This window comes from Mesocricetus auratus, unplaced genomic scaffold, assembly GCF_017639785.1.
Source record: "Mesocricetus auratus isolate SY011 unplaced genomic scaffold, BCM_Maur_2.0 Super-Scaffold_100707, whole genome shotgun sequence".
NCBI lineage: Eukaryota > Metazoa > Chordata > Mammalia > Rodentia > Cricetidae > Mesocricetus > Mesocricetus auratus.
The window spans coordinates 16,545,885-16,563,121 of record NW_024429269.1 but is presented as its reverse complement, the minus strand read 5'-3'; the positions used below and the strand labels follow the sequence as shown (position 1 = coordinate 16,563,121).

The 17,237-nt window shown below is 44.5% G+C and overlaps 2 long non-coding RNA genes across 2 annotated transcripts; one reads left to right on the top strand and one right to left on the bottom strand.

Annotated features, from left to right (window-relative positions):
• Positions 1–596: 596 nt before the first annotated feature.
• On the bottom strand, positions 597–8,059 carry LOC110339596. Its single transcript, XR_005875131.1, has 4 exons — positions 7,105–8,059; positions 6,542–6,842; positions 2,404–2,519; positions 597–1,505 (listed from the first exon to the last, which is right to left on the bottom strand). It is a non-coding gene; the product is annotated as an uncharacterized LOC110339596 (long non-coding RNA).
• Positions 8,060–10,852: 2,793 nt separating this feature from the next.
• On the top strand, positions 10,853–16,782 carry LOC121137864. Its single transcript, XR_005875133.1, has 3 exons — positions 10,853–10,917; positions 14,497–14,638; positions 16,574–16,782. It is a non-coding gene; the product is annotated as an uncharacterized LOC121137864 (long non-coding RNA).
• Positions 16,783–17,237: the final 455 nt, after the last annotated feature.

Below are 17,237 nucleotides of genomic sequence, written 5' to 3'. Positions count from 1 at the left end.
CTAAAACACACATGCCCTCATTGTAGGTATGTCTCTTTGACAACAACATGGTCACATGTATGACACTGACTGCAGATTGCTGCAAGGACCTCACTAGTAAAAGGAGACAATTATATCAACAGGGATACATACTCACAGCTGTGTCAGGGCCGTGTACAAGATAGTATCGTTGGTATCAGCCCACCCTGGGACATCATCATGGTTCCAGGTGGCAAGCAGGGAATAGATTTATTTCATAATCCCTTAGTAAATGTTTTTATTTCCTGAGAGGCTTTAGAGCCATATTCATGTGTTTTTCATTAATTTGTTGCACATGATCATTTCATGAAATGTGTATACAGATGCTATATTATAGGGATAGAAAAATAATGACTACAAGAAAACAGTATGGAAACTTTTTCCATCATGCAATGAATATCCAGTGAGTTGTCCACACCATTCACATCCAAAACCTTGTGTAGCCCTGGCTAGCTGGGAACTCAGTGTGTAACCCAAGCTGGGCACACAAGAGATTTGAGGTTACAGGAGATTTGGGGGCAGAGAGAAAGAGAGAGAGAGAGAGAGAGAGAGAGAGAGAGAGAGAGAGTGGAAGAGAGAGGGGGGAGTGGGAGTGGGAGAGAGAGAGAGAACATTTGAACAAATAGTCTAGTTCTAAGAGAGGAATGTTGGAAATCAATTTATATTCCTAAAAACACAGTCAGTTTACTAAATGACTTAAAGGGAACAGTCAATATAAACAGTGAGTAGACTTGTAAAAACAATAATAACAACAAAATTAAGAACAAATAAATATAAAAATTCAAACCTTAACAAAGATAACTAAACAACCAAAGCAAACAAAAACCAAACTAAATAAATTAAGCTAAGCAGCATTCTCTTGCTAAAGATGTAGCATCACAGACTTACAGCCTGTGATGGCCTTGGAATCATGGTTGGAAGGCAGTCACCAGATGGAAAAAGCCTTTCAAAAGCTATTATAGCCATGTCTACCCTCCTTGTTGCTGTACCCTCATAGTCTGTTGAAGATCAGGGTTCTCACTAATTCTTGTCCCAGGTCTTCTGCATCTCAAGCTCCTTTTTGATGTTTTCTTTTACTTGGAAGTACTGAGTCAACAGACCAATGGGCCTTACTGGGGATGGGACATATGGAGGTCAGCTGTTATTTGCCTCACTGTGACTTCACTGGAGTCCTATATCTGAGGTTGTAGAATGTCATGGTCTTAAGGTATGTGTGGCTTTTTTGGCCTCTTCAATTCTTTCAAGATCTGCTGTATGAGAAGGAAATGCAAACAGACATACAAATAGCTTGGCCAAAGACTAGAAAGAAGCCGAGTTCAAAAGCTCCTAGTCCTCCTCACCCAGCAATGCTATGTTTGCTGGTGATGGGAGGAAATGATGGCTCACTTGCCTGTGAGACTCAGGGCTCCTACTGCAGCAGCTCTGTCTGCAAGAGGCTCTTATCCTTGGCTGGGGCTGGTTCAAATTGAGACTGGAGAGTTTTTGACCTACAGGAGGAAGGCAATTAGGGAACAGGTCTGGTGGGGACCTGCTATGTCAGCTATTCAGGCTGAATCAGCTCTGTTCATCTGGACATCCAGCATGAGATTTCAGCTGAGGGCATTTCCTGCCTTCCCCAAGGGAGAAGGGTCACAGTGGATCAGGGCCTGGAGCTTTTTCAGCTTCTAAAATCTGCTTGAAGATGAACTGACAACTACACAGTGCTGTGCAAGAAAATACAGTCCATTTCTCCAGTTGTCTAGGAGCATTATATTGGAATGAAAATAACAGTTTAGGAGTATCTTAGTATCACTCAAAGACAGATATGCATGGCCTTATTTAGAGACCAGGTGAATGTGAGCATCCAGGGAAACTGAAGGTTGACCCACTAGGGAGCCTATAAAATAAAAGCTTTGAAGGTTATAATTATTTCTACAGTATAGAAATGTACCTGAGTTCAACTCACAACCCCTAAATATTCTTATAACCAGAAAAGTCTTTTAACAGGAAAGGGATTCACACTGCAGTGAGCCTGTAATCAGCAGGAGTGAGCTGCATGCAGATATGCCCAAAGGCAGGAACTTCTCTCTAAGGTGATGTTCTGGGAGGAAACTAAAGTGGCAGGGGCACACACTGGCCTCCACAACTAAACCTCCTCCTGCTAGATGTAGGACACCATAGGGAGATTTGTGGAGAGACACAGGGTACACAGTGCTGAGAAAAGAGCAGAGACCTCAGAAGAGAATAGGGGAGACAATCATATTAACTGGGCCAGCACAATATCCTGAGGTGTTCTTTTCCTCTCTGGGGTTGAGAGCCATCCAGATGCCCAGAATCTCAAAGGACAGAGATTCAGGTACTAGTGACCTACATGATTTTATGGGCTCTCCTGCCTTGGGCTCTCACCTCATCTCTAAGACACTGAAGAGATGCTCCAACTTTTCTGCCAAAGTCCTTTTCTGGGTGATCAGTATCTTCTGTATCAGCAGGTTCTTCAGCGTTTCATCCAGGGTTTCATCTTCCTGCTCATTAGAAGATTGTCTTCTCAGTAGAGGGTTCCTCACCCACATGAATACACATGAACTCATGAGCACACACAAGTACATGCATGCGTACATACATGCACAATGTAATAGAGTAAATATTTAGTTTACCAGTTAATCCTGAACTAATACTTGAAAAGAAGGTAAACTATTGCTGGATGTGAGGACACAGTGGGCATGAGAAATAGATACGTCAGTTATGTCAGTGTCTGTCCTGTAAACCTAATGCACAGACAAGTGGAACTATGGGGTCCTGACCTGTTAGCTAACCCTGCTTAGGAAGTTCCCCAGGCTGTGCAGTATAGGAATATTCCCCCTTCAAAAGAGCACTGGATGGTGGTGGACCAGACTCCTGGTCTTCTTCACTGCTTCCCAGTGGCCCCAAGGAGAGCGACTTCCTCCAAAATGAACTCCTTTGAGCACAGACAGCCTCACTTCAGGCCCAAAAGAAATGAGCTCAGGAAACTAGAATATCTGCACACCAGGATTCAAAAGAAACAATTCCTGCCTGTAATGTGATTGTGTCAGGGATTTGTTTGAGTTACAAAAGACTGACTATGTCAGGAGAACAGGATTTCATGCTGAGCAAGATTCCATGGAAGGACTCAACCCCATTGTGCTTTCTCACTCCTTGATGATAGACATACGGATAGATTCTACTTTGAGGCTACTCTGAGGAATGTGGTTACAACCCTGATGTCCCCTAGCTTCTCTTGGGACACCTGCTTCATGTTGTAGAATCACTTGGTCCCCTGGGGACTGCAGATTACTTTCTGGTAAACTGTTTGTGACTTCTCACACCACCAGCAGCAATCTCTGAGGTTCATTCTCCCAACCCTGCATGGAGCTGATTTTAATTCACAGTGAACAAATGTGCAGAAAATCAGTTTTGAGTGCTGCAGGCACAGCATATGGTGAGTGTTTTAGACCATCATGAGCCTCAGTGGGGTACACTGAGACTCCATTCTCACCCCACAGCATGGCTATGGGACTTCTGCTGAACTGAGATGCAGCTGGAAGTACACTGCAAGTCATAGTCTGTCAATGAATGAAATCTAATCCAAGCTCCAAGGCCAAGGTTAACTGAGCCAAGGTTAGGCAAAGGTGGAAAGAAAATGATATCAGGCAATGCAGATGAGGAGAAAACAGGGTACAGAGAAGACAGAGTGAGCCCTCTCACCATTGAGTGTGCAGTCACCATTCACCCAGAGCAGAGAAGGGGCACAAACACTCAACAAGCCTATCTATCTCTCAGACACATTGTTGTGCCAAAGTGGCCTCCTCCTCTCCTTCCTATACCACATTCCTTTGGTTTTCTCCAAAGCCTTTTCTTGCAGATAAATATTTCCCCCTGTACAATAACAGAAAACTCCTGTGTTACCATAGATTTTGTGTCCTTTGGTTCTAGAGAGCTGAATGGACATAAGGAAAGATGGGCAGCTCTGAACATTATTTGATGATGCAAAGTGAGCAGGCACAGTGTTTTCTCAATAAAGCTGGATTTTATATCATTAAAAGATATTTCCTGAGTAAGTGAAAATACAAATATCCACAACTGCAAACACACAGATCAACACATCAATGCACACAAACACATACTTGTACATATAAGGACCCATACTCACAAACACCCACACAAGAACTTTTTCCTACACAGGCAGGAATCATGGACAACACAACATTCTGTCACTCAAGGGCACAGATACCGACATAAAGGGACACACACACACACACACACACACACTATTAACACAGAAGGCCATAGAGAATATTTCAGAATATTTTCTGCTGAAGATGTAGTTAGTGGGTGCTTCCTGATGTCTAAAAGGCTCTTACACTCAGTTAGACTCTGCTACCATGGTCTGCCCTTACTTTTCCTTCCATGAAGTTTACTTATATTGAGACTCACTGATCCCACAGTTTCCAAGTTGGTACATCATAGTCTCTTCACAAAACCTAATGGCTTCTCCACAGAAGTCCTTGATAGCTCAAGTGAAAGAAAGTAACCCATGGTCAATACCCAGGAATTGTTCAATAGAGTACAGTGCATATAATATGAATTCAATGTCAGTCACAAGGAGACTAGAGATATCAACAGCATGAATGCAGCACTATGGACAAGTATGAAAGAGAATCTGTCCTAAAACACAACCATGCTCACGAAAGAGTCAGTAACACAATGTCAGCAAGGAGATGCACTGTGGGATTCCATGTTGTGATGCCAATGAGACAAATCAGACATTTCCTCTGTTGTTATGTGTGCAGTGAATGGAAGGAAGGCCACTTTTCATTTTTAAAACATATGCATTGTGGGGACACCAGACCTTGAGCAGAAACCCACTTCCCTTTTGGCCTGGGAGCAGGCAGCTGTGAGATAATGCTTACTGAAAACAATTCAGTGCGGTAAAGCTCTTGACAGGGCTCAGATAAGGGCTCCCTCACTGAAACACCATGACTTTGACACCCCCTACGGCTAGATGCTTCTTCCTGTTCCCCTGCTGTGTCTCCCCGATTCTGGGGCCTGAGATTAAACCACCAACCAGGAGGGTGAGAAGTCTGGAAAGAATTGTATGTAGATGGATGGCAGAAGTCCTTAAAAAGGGGAAACGTTTTTTCTTGGAGACACTTCTCTCTCCTAAGCGGACTTGGAGTCTCCTCCTAAGCTGACTTGGGAAGCATAAAGTTTTTCTTAAAGCAACCGACCGGTGTCTGTGTCATCTATCCCGACCACCTCGCTACATTCTCAGATGCAGGCCGCACAGCAGGTGCGACAATGCATGGTTTTATATTTGTTATTTATTTTAAAAATACTTTTATTGCATAACAACAAGTGAGTGTAAAATGAAGAGAGAGCCGGGCAGTGGTGTCGCACGCCTTTAATCCCAGCACTCGGGAGGCAGAGGCAGGCAGATCTCTGTGAGTTTGAAGCCGGGCTGGACCGATAGCCTCCAAAACAGAGAAACCCTGTCTCGTAAAAACCAAAAAAAAAAAAATTGAAGAGAGAGCTTCTACACACATCTTTGTTCTGAACTGTTGAAACTTGTAACAGTTATAAGAGACAAAACAAGACAGATGATCCCCCTTGGAGGGCACAGTTGATCCAAAGTGTGCTGTCCAACAAGATTAAGCAAAACAGAAAATTTCAGGTTCCCTGAAAATTCAGGGGAATAAGGGAAAGAGCAACTGAGCACAGCACCAGATATCATTATCTGATCTGCAGTCACACCCACCAAAGTACACATCTGCACGTGCATGCATCACACATAAACCAAAAGTGAGCAGAAAAAACTGAAGGGGACAGCATGCTGAATGAACAGATGAATTTAGATTATGTGCATCATGTGTTTCAAGCAGACTCACAACACTGCTATCCTTCCTTTGGGGAACAAAAATTCCTAGAGGAGCACACAGCTTAGTTGAAATATGTTGAGGTGATTGGACAAAATATTCTCTTGAAGACTCTTTCTGTCACCTCACCCTCAGCCTGTCCAAGTTCTCCCACATTTATGGTCAATCAGTCAGCTCCATATTGGAAACTCCAGGGTGGGAAAACTGTCCAGCACCACCCACCTAAAACAGGGCTGACAAGATGATACTCAGGTCTCTCAGTTTGAACTTAGAGTTGAGAAAAGGGAAAAGAACACACTAGGGTGCAGGAAGAAAGGAGAAAACCACACCCCTAAAATTGACAGTGAGAACCATCCACTTGGCATTGGCACTGGGTTCCAGTCCTTGCAAACTGATTCCTACCTGTGATTTTATGAGACCCCTGGAAAACAAATGAGCCACAGGCCCTGACCTCATCGATGAAAGATCTGTGCCAATCCCTAGGTAGCTCCCTGCATAGCAGCCCTCCTGATGTAATGGCAAGTAGATGTGTGATATGTGATTGACCCATCTCTCTAAATATACTGTGGATTTTAGCAGAGCAGGAAAGTTTGCTTGACAATCATTCAATCACTTACATGAGGATATAACTCTATAGACAAACTTGTGCTTACCGAAATGAACAATTGGATGGCATTAGGTGGAACAAATTATGTGGGTGCATGGTTACATGGTTGTTTCTATGTTCATAGTGGGCCATGTGGGCTGTGTGCCCCTACTGCTTCAGTCAACCTGATGCTGCTAGCACAGGGAACACAGATCTTCTCCTGGACCTCCTTAAAGAGCTTCTTCACCTCCTCACAGGTCTCTCGAAGTGCAGTCTGCTCCTCCCACAGCTGTCTCTTCTCCATTCTCAACACTTGGATGTTGTTTTTCACCTGAGTCAAATCTTGTAGGATCAGGCTGTGGAGGTAACTGAACAAACATCCAAAAATGGTAAGACCGAGTCAGCCTTCATTTGCCATCTATGCCTCCAAATACAGCCCCACTGCAAAGCCACAGTCCCCAGAAAGACCAAGACTGGAACTCACAACACCCAAGTCAGCATCACTCAGAGGCAGGCCACATCCAGAGAATAAGCAAATTCCAGAAATTTTCAAACTCCTTTTCAAAATCCCGGCAACAAAAGCTCTACTGTGCTCCCAGAGAAGAGGATGAAGCCCATGCCTGTGCTTACCTGTTCATGGTATTGGGAAAGCATCAACAGAAGAGGGCAAACACTGTCTGGGGGAGGGCAAAAGTCCCAACCAGAGTAAATTCTGTCTACAGGTCCCATGGATACCATCTCTGTGAAGCTGCACCAGAGCTGAGTGTCCCCCAAAGACTTGTCTGGATGTTGCAGGTACTGGCAGGCATCCGGAAGCGCGTTAAGAAGGCAACATAGAACAGTGACCAGTCCTGAGTGATTTCTTTGATTAGCTTGGATGCCACGCCCTATTCTGAACACCTGACCTACAGCATTAATCTGTGTGACATCTCTGTTAGGTAGTTACTGTCACTCGTCCAGGTTACATGTCATCTCTGGAATCCAGCAGAGAAGTCAAATGACTTGCCCATGATAACAAGGAGGTGGAGAAGCAGGCCATGGAATTCTGGCGTGCTCAGTCCTTGTTTGTTACAGGCACTAGAGAGTACTGCTGGGAAGGTTCCCCACCTCTCTCTGGGCCAGATGTGTCTAGTTCCTGGAGCTTCCTTGAAGGTGATTGGCAGAAGTGCTGTCCTTAGGTGAGGAGGGGATGCTGACTGAACTGGTTTGGAGTGGTCAGTTTTTTGACCCTGAACTGCAACAAGAGACCGGATAGAGAAGCAACAGGAGGTCGTGTCTGACTTGTGATCTCCTTTCTCAGTCCTGAATCTCAAGTTCGCTCACCTTCGAAGAAAGGGCAACGAGCACCACTCTGACAGCTCAGGAGGCATGTTTAAGTAGCCGAAATACATACATTCAGGGATCGAGGTCGATTCTGGTGCTCAGGCAGTAAACTTACGAGGTTCAGCAGGGCAGAGACCACAGGAAAGACGGAGCGGAGCGCGCAGCGTCTGCAGAAACAACTATGGTACCTGTGCTGCCCCGAGGTCCAGCCTGCCAGCGCAGGAGCAGTGCCAGGTTGCACAGGCCTCGGGGTGGGGAGGGGCGGGACTTGGCCACACCCCCAGCTCCTTGTTTCTCTCCCGCCTATAGTGCGAGTCAGGTGGTGCGTGGGCGGGGCGGTCCCTCCAGAGGAGGTTTGCTGAAGGCCAGCTGCCCCTTTGGCTCTGCGACCGGGAGAGAGAAAGCTTGGAGGGAGGGGAGGAGGCACGCGGGGCCTGTTGCTAGGGTTGGCACGGGAAACTGGGCCAACCCTAGAATTCCTAGAGGCTGCACAGGAATTCTTCCACCCTTCCACCCTTCATACACACACAGTACTGTAGTCGGGGTGAAAGACCCCAATAGGGATACTTTCACGGAAGTGAGACCCGTACCCAAGGAACAGCGAGACCACGAACTTGGATGCAACAGCAAGAGGCTTTATTGGTGACATACGGGTAACCGGGCGTCTCAGTCTCGGGGAACTGAGCGCGCCGAGCTGGGGACTCAGGGGTTCTTTTATAGCAAAAAGCGCAGTACAGAAGCGAGAAGCCTAGTAACATGACCCTGATTGGGCAATTTAAATGAGGCTAGGGCTCAGAGCACGGGCAATTGAGGTAATTGAGGTTTTTCTTGGAACTCAAGTCTAGGCCTTGGCCCAATCTGAGGAACAATTGGTCTCTGTGTTTGCTCAATCCTGCTGAGCTGGCCATCCGGCCACCTGCAGATACCCGACAACCTGTGTCCTTGGGACTGAGCTCCCTTCTGATAGCAATGACTATTTAGCTGTGGGGAAACGGAATTTTTTATAAGCCTCAGCTGCCTGTTTAGACTGGGCCAGGGTCTTTCAGGGGAAGGGTGCATGCACAACGTTTTTTAGGCCCTGACATTCTTAGATCCCCTTAGGGTAGGGCTGTGGAGCCTTTCTATAGTTGCAGCTCTAGGAGGTGGACACCCGCTGCGTGCTGTTGCTGAGTGAGGCTCTGCCACTTTTCTTAATCCAGGAAATGATTCATTTGTTCATTCTCATACAGTTCGAATGCCTGTATGTAGCCAGTAAGCCCTTTGGCGTTTGTTCTAGGCAGTTCAGTCTCGTGCTTGGTTTTTCTAATTTATAGGATGAGCCCGAGGGCTGCTCACACATCCTAAGTGCTCCACAGATAAAACTCGAAAAAAAAAATGAGGAAACCCTGGGCAAATGCCTTCCTCAACTGAGTTTCCCATCATCTGGAAAATACAAAGCACAGAGAAACTGTCATTTGATACTGTTTTCATAACTTCCATGTTTTATACCCGAGGACGTGAAACTCTTAAAGACACTAGTTGGTCAGAAGTCACAAGCCAGAAAAACAACAACAAAAAACCCAAAGTAACAAGAGTGAACAGGAGGCCTTGACTCCCCAAAGGTGCTAACCCCAATGTGTGAGGATGTGTGATAATCTGTCACTAGTGTCTCTGATTTTGGGACATTACTCCTCTATTCCCTGGGGCTAGTTATTGAATATTTGTTATTATTTTAAATTGTGTGTGTGCTTGTGTATGGGTTGTGTGCATGTGAGCGCTGGTTCTAGTGGAGACCAGAGGTGTGAGATCTGCTGGAGCTTGTGTTTTAGTCTGTGACAAGCTGCCCTATGTGGGTGCGGGGAACTGAACTCTAGTCCTCTGCAAGAGCAGCAAGCCCTCTTAACCCCGAGCCAGCTCTCCCTGTGGTTTTCTTTGTCTTCATGATCCTGGCATCCTACCCTTTCTGGGATGCATCCCCAGAAGGTGGGACATTTTATCTCAGCAGTCAATTAGTCTTTCCCAGTGACCAACAGGAGAAGGTTGGGAGAGAAAGGCTGTTTTCTGCTAGAGTTGCTAAGTTGAGATGTTGGAGTTGGGGCTTGCCAACAAACCATGTTCCCAAGTATGTGAAGGAAGTCCTTTGGGGGGAAGGGAGCTCTTTTGAGGCAGGAAAAATAAATGGAACTACTTAGATAGAGCAAACAGACATGAGAAATTTGGAAAACTGAATCATTACAAGGTTGGTTAAAGTTGGGCTCTCAAGGGCTGGATATGGGTCTGGATCCATATTAGAGTGCTTGACTAGCATACGCAAGGCCCTGAGTTCAATCCCTGCCTGGCACATTACATTTTTTAGTGAAGCCAACAAGTTTGCTCTTTTTGCTTAAGCTGGCATAAATGAAGTCCCTCTCATCTCTAAAAAGGAGTGTGACTAATAAGTTTGGCACACGGTTTATTTTTCCCTCCGAGAATAGTGGAAGTTGGGTGCTGGCCACAACTATCACTTCTTAAGTGCTCTACTTCCCGTAATGAGTCATGCCAAGTGTGTGTGTCCCATGGATGTGCGTTAGACAGTAAGAAGCAGGTTCAATTCTTCAGTATTACTGCCATTGCAAACAGGACACACTTCAACAAGCCCAAACTATGTACACAACACTTAACCCTGGGATACTGTAATTGTCTGAAATGTGAATAAAATATAAACTGGGATTCTAGTTTTTTTCATTTATGTATTTTGTTTATTTTTGTTTCTCTCTGTAGCTCTGACTGTTCTGGAACTCACTGTAGACCAGGCTGGCCCAGCAGAACTCAGAGATTCACTTGCCTCTGTTTCCTGAGTGCTAGGATTAAAGGCAAGTGCCACCCCTACCCTGACATTTATGTATTTTTTTAAAAGGTCTTGCTAAATAGCTTAGTCTGATGCTGACCTGTAATGTATGACCTTCGGCTTCAGCCTCCCAGGTACTGGAATTACAAGCACCTGCCACCACACCTTCCTAAGGCTAAGGCCAAGTTTAATTATTTATTACATTAGTCATTCATCTTATTTTATTGACACAGCCTCTCATGTTTCTCAGGTTGACCTTGAACTAGATTCACAACCAAGGATGATGACCGGCTTCCATCTCAAATGTGCTTCAGGTGGGCACTATCTTAGTTGGTTCTCTGGTGTTGGAGATCAAACCCAGGGCTTCATGGATGGTAGGCAAGCACTTTACCAACAGAGCTCTGTCACCAGTCAAAGACAGGTTTGTGAGATGAGATTACTTGGTTTTTAGGGACACCAAAAAATAAAAATAAAAAAGAAAGAAAGATAAGAGAGAGGAAGGGAAGGAGTGAGTTTGATAGCCATTACTAGTTGGTTATATCTGAAGGATAGATAGGAGCAGGGACATTTATAATAACTAAATCTTAGATATCAAGAGTCAAAAAAGGTGTCAGTAATCCATAAAGAGCATGGGTAGATGCTCTTTTTCTCATTCTTTGATAGCAATGGCTATTCTCAGGGCCTGGGGGGCAAGGGGGGCTATGTGTACTCCTTGGAAGCACATGGGACAATCCACTAATCTGATATTGGAATGAAAGTTTAAAAGAGAAAACAAAGCTGAAATGCTGACTTTGGAGAGATGGCTCTGTGGTTTTGAGTACTTATTGCTCTTGCAAAGGACAAGGACTTGATTTCTAGTACCTACTTGGTGGTTCACAACCAACCAGAACCTCATTTCTAGAAGATCTGACATCAGTAGTTCACATTACATACATGCAGGCAAAATGGCCATACACATAAAATAAATAAATAAATAAATAAATCTGAAATTAATGAATTAATTTGAGCACCTGAGATGTCTAAAGTATAAATCCCTGTCTATTCTTGATTCCTCTTGGGTAGGAGCTTTCATCCGGTGAGAGTTGGATGATAGGTCCCTGAAAAGTTTATCTGCAGAAGGCAGGTCACCCCTGGAAGAGAGGGAGCAAGTGAGAAGAAAGGCTGGGGACAGCAGGAGAAAGGAAGGAAGGAAGGGAGGCAGAGAGAAACAGCAGATGTGGGAGTTTAATCTTGAGGCAAGGGATTTGGAAAGAGGGTTTTTGGAAGCGTTGTTGTGTGTTGTGCAATAGAACTGCTCCTTGGCTTCTTCCCATCAAAGAGTCATCGGAGAGGCTGGCCTCAATGGAGCTCACTTGTTAGAGTGTCTGCCTAATTGGCACTAAGCCCTGGGTTCTAGTTCTAGGCCTGCATGAAACAGGTGTGATGATGTCTGTAATGTCAGCATTATGGTAATTGGAGGCAGGTGCAGAATTTGAAGGCCATCCTTGGTTACATAGGGAGTTGAAAGATAACCATAACGACGCATGAGACCTTGGGTAGCAATGGGGTGGGAGTGAGGGGTGGACATGGTGGATCAGCAAATAAAAGCATTTGCCCAGCAAGTTTGACAACCTGAGGGGGGCAGTCCTGGACCCAGGGTAGACAGAGAGAACTGATTTTTGAGAATTCTCCTCTTACCTGCATACTCATGTGGTGGCAGATCAAAGAAAAACACACATCAGATTCCCAAACACGTCAATTGTTGGAACAGTGGTGACATTTTCAGTGTGATTGGGTAAGGTGGGCATAACTGGTACATCATGATTATTTTGTCAGCTCATGGGGAGTCCTTCTAGACCCAGCTTGTTTTTCCAGCGTCTGCTCTTGAAAGTGTACCTGGTTTTATTACCAGTTTTCATCTGAGTCCATTGAGGAATGGGAAAATTTGCTCTTTTGTCTTGGCTTGAATCAGTCCTTTGCCTCAGAAAATTTTGTGAGAGAAACCCTGGAATAGTTCAATGGATCCATGTGGAGAACATGAAGAACAGTGAAGCTCTCTTACCTGCAGAGCCATCTTCCGACTCCAGAAGGGATTCTATGCCAAGAGAACTGTGCTCTGTTATACCAAGACACATAGGAAGACATCAATAACTTAAAGTTACCAAGTGGTGGGTTTGCTTGTTGGAAATGGGTTAGCTGATGCTAAAATAAATGGTAATAGTCATTTTCCAGCTTTTAGTATTTGTTATAAACTAGTTGGCTAGTGAGCCTTAGAGGCTGCCTTTGGGTGGCTAGTTTTAGTCATGAGGTAAGTAGGAGCTACAGTGGGAAATAGGAGAGGTATAACACCCTACAGACATCTGTAGTGGACTGAAGTCCTCACCCCTATCCTGAAGCGCTAAAGCAGAGAATACTTCATTATTAGCTATTTCTCTTGTTCCCAGGAGGCACTGAAACAGCTCATTACACCATGAGAGAGGGAGGGTTGGGATTTGGTAAATCAACAGTTTATAAGTGAGAACATTGTGAGATTGGCCATGCTGGAGACAAGCTTTGGAAAACTTGAGTGCTCCCAGGAGGGTAATACAAATGGGTAATTGAATAGGACTTTAGTAATTCATAGGGCCTCTATGTATTAGAAGGTTTGCTAAAGCAGGAAGTGTTTCAGTGTCTAATGAATTGCAGCTTAAGAGAATCAGTGTGGTGATGGCTATCTTAGGAGGCTAAGACTCAGCTTTCTTGGAAAATGTTTGACTCTAAAAACAACAAAAAACAAACAACAGGGACTGGAGAGATGGCTCAGTGGTTAAGAGTGCATATTACTTTTCCAGAGGACCTGAGTTTAGTTCTCAACATCCACATTGGTCAACTCACAACCACCTGTAACTCCAACTCCAAGGGATCTGATGCCCTCTTCTGACCTCTTAGGGCACTACACACACACACACACACACACACACACACACACACACACACACACACACACACACACAAACACAAACATAAAATCTTTAAATAAACAATCTTAAAATAAGACCCAGTTTTCTTCATCTAAACTTTGAGTTTAAGCATAGACACTGTTATCTAAAACTTAGATTCTCCTTCAAATGTAATTTTCAAAGATTAAATAATTTTTTGGAAAAAGGTTTTTCCCTTTTGTGGCTCAGGGTAAATTTCTTCAGGTGAGGCTCCACCCCTTAAAGGTTCTCCCACCTCTTATTGTTTTCAAACTGGAACTCAGCTCTAGTATATCAGGTTTGGGAGATAAACCACTCTCTAAAAGAATACAATTACCTTAAAAATAAAACAAAGCCATCTTGACCTAGGCATCTTGTTTTATGTGGTAATATTTCACACAGCTCTGACTTATTTCCCTTGTGGGTGAGAAAAGCTGCCCTAGGCCTCATTGAGGTCTTCTCTGAGAAGATTCTTCCTTTAGGGGATATAACAGAGAAACCCTTGGTGACACTGGGAAGCACACAGAGGCACTCATTAAGTTGAAGTCAATCAGTGTTTTTGTTATGTGTTAACTTGCCTGTATCTGGGAGGTTTCAGGGTGACAGCCATCCAGATAGCCAGAAGACAGTGTGGAAAGCTTTCTGGTCTTCTATACCTCCCTAGGGACTTGATGTGCCTGGGAGCCACAGTTTAGCCACCTTCAAAATGGTCCTGTCCTGGGTCTTATCACTGTGCTTTCAAGGGCCAAGATAAACATACTTTCCATCTCTGTTTTCTGCCCTCTCAAGAAAGCAGCATGGTTGTCCAGAATGAATTTCCTGTGTCATAGAAACCACAGAAGCATAAAATGACATAACCATATGTGCATATACAGCCTGCCTGGGCTTACACATCCTCTTCTACCCAGAGTTCTTAGACCTCGTGCTTATTATTTTGTTTTCTTTTTCCTCCTTCAGTGAGTGTGGATTCTTACTGAGATCCATATGCAAAGATGAGAGGAAGTAGGCACCGACCTGAGAGTTTATGCACCGGAGTGTCTCCAGCTCTGCATACGTGTGGGAGTTTGAGTGAAAGGGCATTTGCACAGATCTACACCAGGTACTTCAGGGATACCCTTAAGCTTTGTACAGTCTCACAACCTATCAATCCTCTAGCAATGGAATGCAAAGCCTATTTCCTCCAGAAAAGCTTTAAGACAAGTAGATCAGAGAGAACTGTCATTGGCCTCAGGTGAATTTGCAAACACTCTCTTTCTTGCACTTCTTAGAGAGAAAAATGTTTAGGATAGGTGCTGGGCTGGTGGTTTTTTTATGTTTTTGTTTTTGTCCACTAAGATGTATTGTGACTTTTCTCAACTAGAGAAAAGCACTGAAAATGCTACAAATGCAAAAATAGCATATTATTCTTTCCATCTGAAACTCACAGTCTGGTTTTGAGAGGACCACAAAGGAAGCTGTGTTAGAAGTGTGTATTGAAGGGGCAGTTGTGGCTCCTATTTCGACTAAGTTTGAAATGAAGCCCAAACAACTAAGCTGATAGATGCCCTCCCTGCTTTGGGGTAGCTAAATTCTGGAGGGGATTCAAGAAGTTAAAATTGTAGATTGCCTTGACTCATGAGTAACCCACACACACACCTTTTTTCATTTTCCTGTGCATGAAGTGTGCATGTGTAAATGCACATTTGTATGTGTTTTGGTATATGTGCACAGATGAATGCACATGAATGTGTGTGGACAGGTGTATGGAGGCATGAGGTTGAGGTTGGGTTGATCAGAAATTATCCCCCACCTCTGTTGCACTTTGTTCATTGATGCAAGGTCTCACAATGAAGCCCAGAGCTAGCCAATATGGCTAGTATTGCCAGCTGTCTTGTGATTGGAAATCTCCTGTAGCTTACTCCAGAGGATGGAATTATGGGCAGGCCACCAATTCCACCTGGCATTCACATGGGTACTGAGGATCCAAACTCTAGCTTGCATGCTTGCTGAGCCTGTTTTTAACCCCTGGACCATCTCCCCAGCCCATGAGAACCTTTTTGATAAACTAACCAGACCCTTGATATCTGATTATTTAGTGGGTATCTACTATATGCTAAACACTGTCCTAGAAGCTGAGGACACAACACAAATAAAATCCTTGTGCTCATTGAAGTTGTAGCCAAACAGATGGAGACAGATTATCAGGAGGTAATGAGTACAAAGCCCAGAGACTACCAATGGAGTGGTGGTAGGTGCATTTTCAGATATGTTGGAAGGAAAATGTCTAGTGCGTTTGAACAGAGATGTAGTTAAATGCTAGATGTCTACAGGAAGATCATTCCAGCCCTAAACAAGCAGTCTCAGATAGGCCGAGGGGGCTGGTTTAAGAAACAGCAATGGTGTCATTGGGTAGGCCAGAACTGCTTGGGGCCAAGATCACATGGTCTTGTAATGAGTGGTTGGAGGAGCCCTTGGAGGTTTTGAGCAGAAGGATCTTTATATTTTCTGAGGTGTCACATAGACTACAGAGAGGCAACGGAGACAGGAGGAGGCAGGATCTAATTACAGATGAGCAGGTAGGAGAGGTGGTGGCTGGTTCGGGGAAGCTGTACTGGAAATAGGACATTAGGCAGATAGTGCCAATAGATTTCTTAAAAAATGTTTTACAGAGTTTGAGATAGGAAGGAAGGAAGAAAGGAAGGAAGGAAGGAAGGAAGGAAGGGAAAGGAAAGAGAGAGGGGGAGGAAGAAGACAGGAAGGAAGAAAATGAGTTAAGGATATTTCTAAGGATGAGTGCTTGTTCCCAAAGAACTTGAAGAATGTTGTCATTTACTGAGGTGGGAGGAAGCAGATTTGTCAATGGCCATCAGAAGTTTGTTTTTGCATTTGGAACCCCAGAGGTTTAATGCTGGGATGCCAAGCAGATTATTGGTGGTATGTGTTTAGTGCTCATATCTGGGCGGTGGTGCACACATCTTTGATCCCAGCACTTGGGAAGCAGAGGCAGGCAGATCTATGAATTCAAGGTCAGTCTGATCTACAGAGTAATTTCCAGGTCAGCCAGGACTACAAAGAGAAACCCTGCCTTGAAAGAACAAAGAACAACAAAAACAAAGACTTTGGACTCCAGGAAATGAAGCCGTAAAAAACCTCACACTGGGAGTTGCACCCAGCTTTAAATAAATGACTCCTCAAGAACCTGGGAGCCCATGCAATATTTAAAGTGTGCTTTGAACTGAGGATCACCTGGACCATAGAACACTGCTACTCTTTCCCCAGATCCAGCCTGCAGTTCATGCAGCAACAAATACTTACACCACTGTACTGTACTGGGTATAAGGCATTGGCTGTGTCAAGGACAACGAGACTGTCCCATACATTTGTAGTCTTGTAGGAGGTAAAGGTCAAAGAGTGGAGATTTCAGCACAGTGAGGAGGGAGTAAGTTGAGGATGCTGGAACCATGGGAGAGACACCTCATCTTGCCTCGGAGGCCAGAGTAAGCATCTCAGAGAATATGTTCCTCCAACTTCCCAGCTTGGGGATGAGGAGGGAGAGCCATGGAGAGCAATGAGTGAGAATGTTGGGGTACCCCGAATTGAGGAGGGGTCCCCAAGCTGGATTCGTCACCCCAAGAATCAAGAGTCCACGTGCCAATTGATACAACACGCAAGAGGCTTTAATTAGGCATCTGCAGATGGGCCTCTCGGTCAGCTTTTAG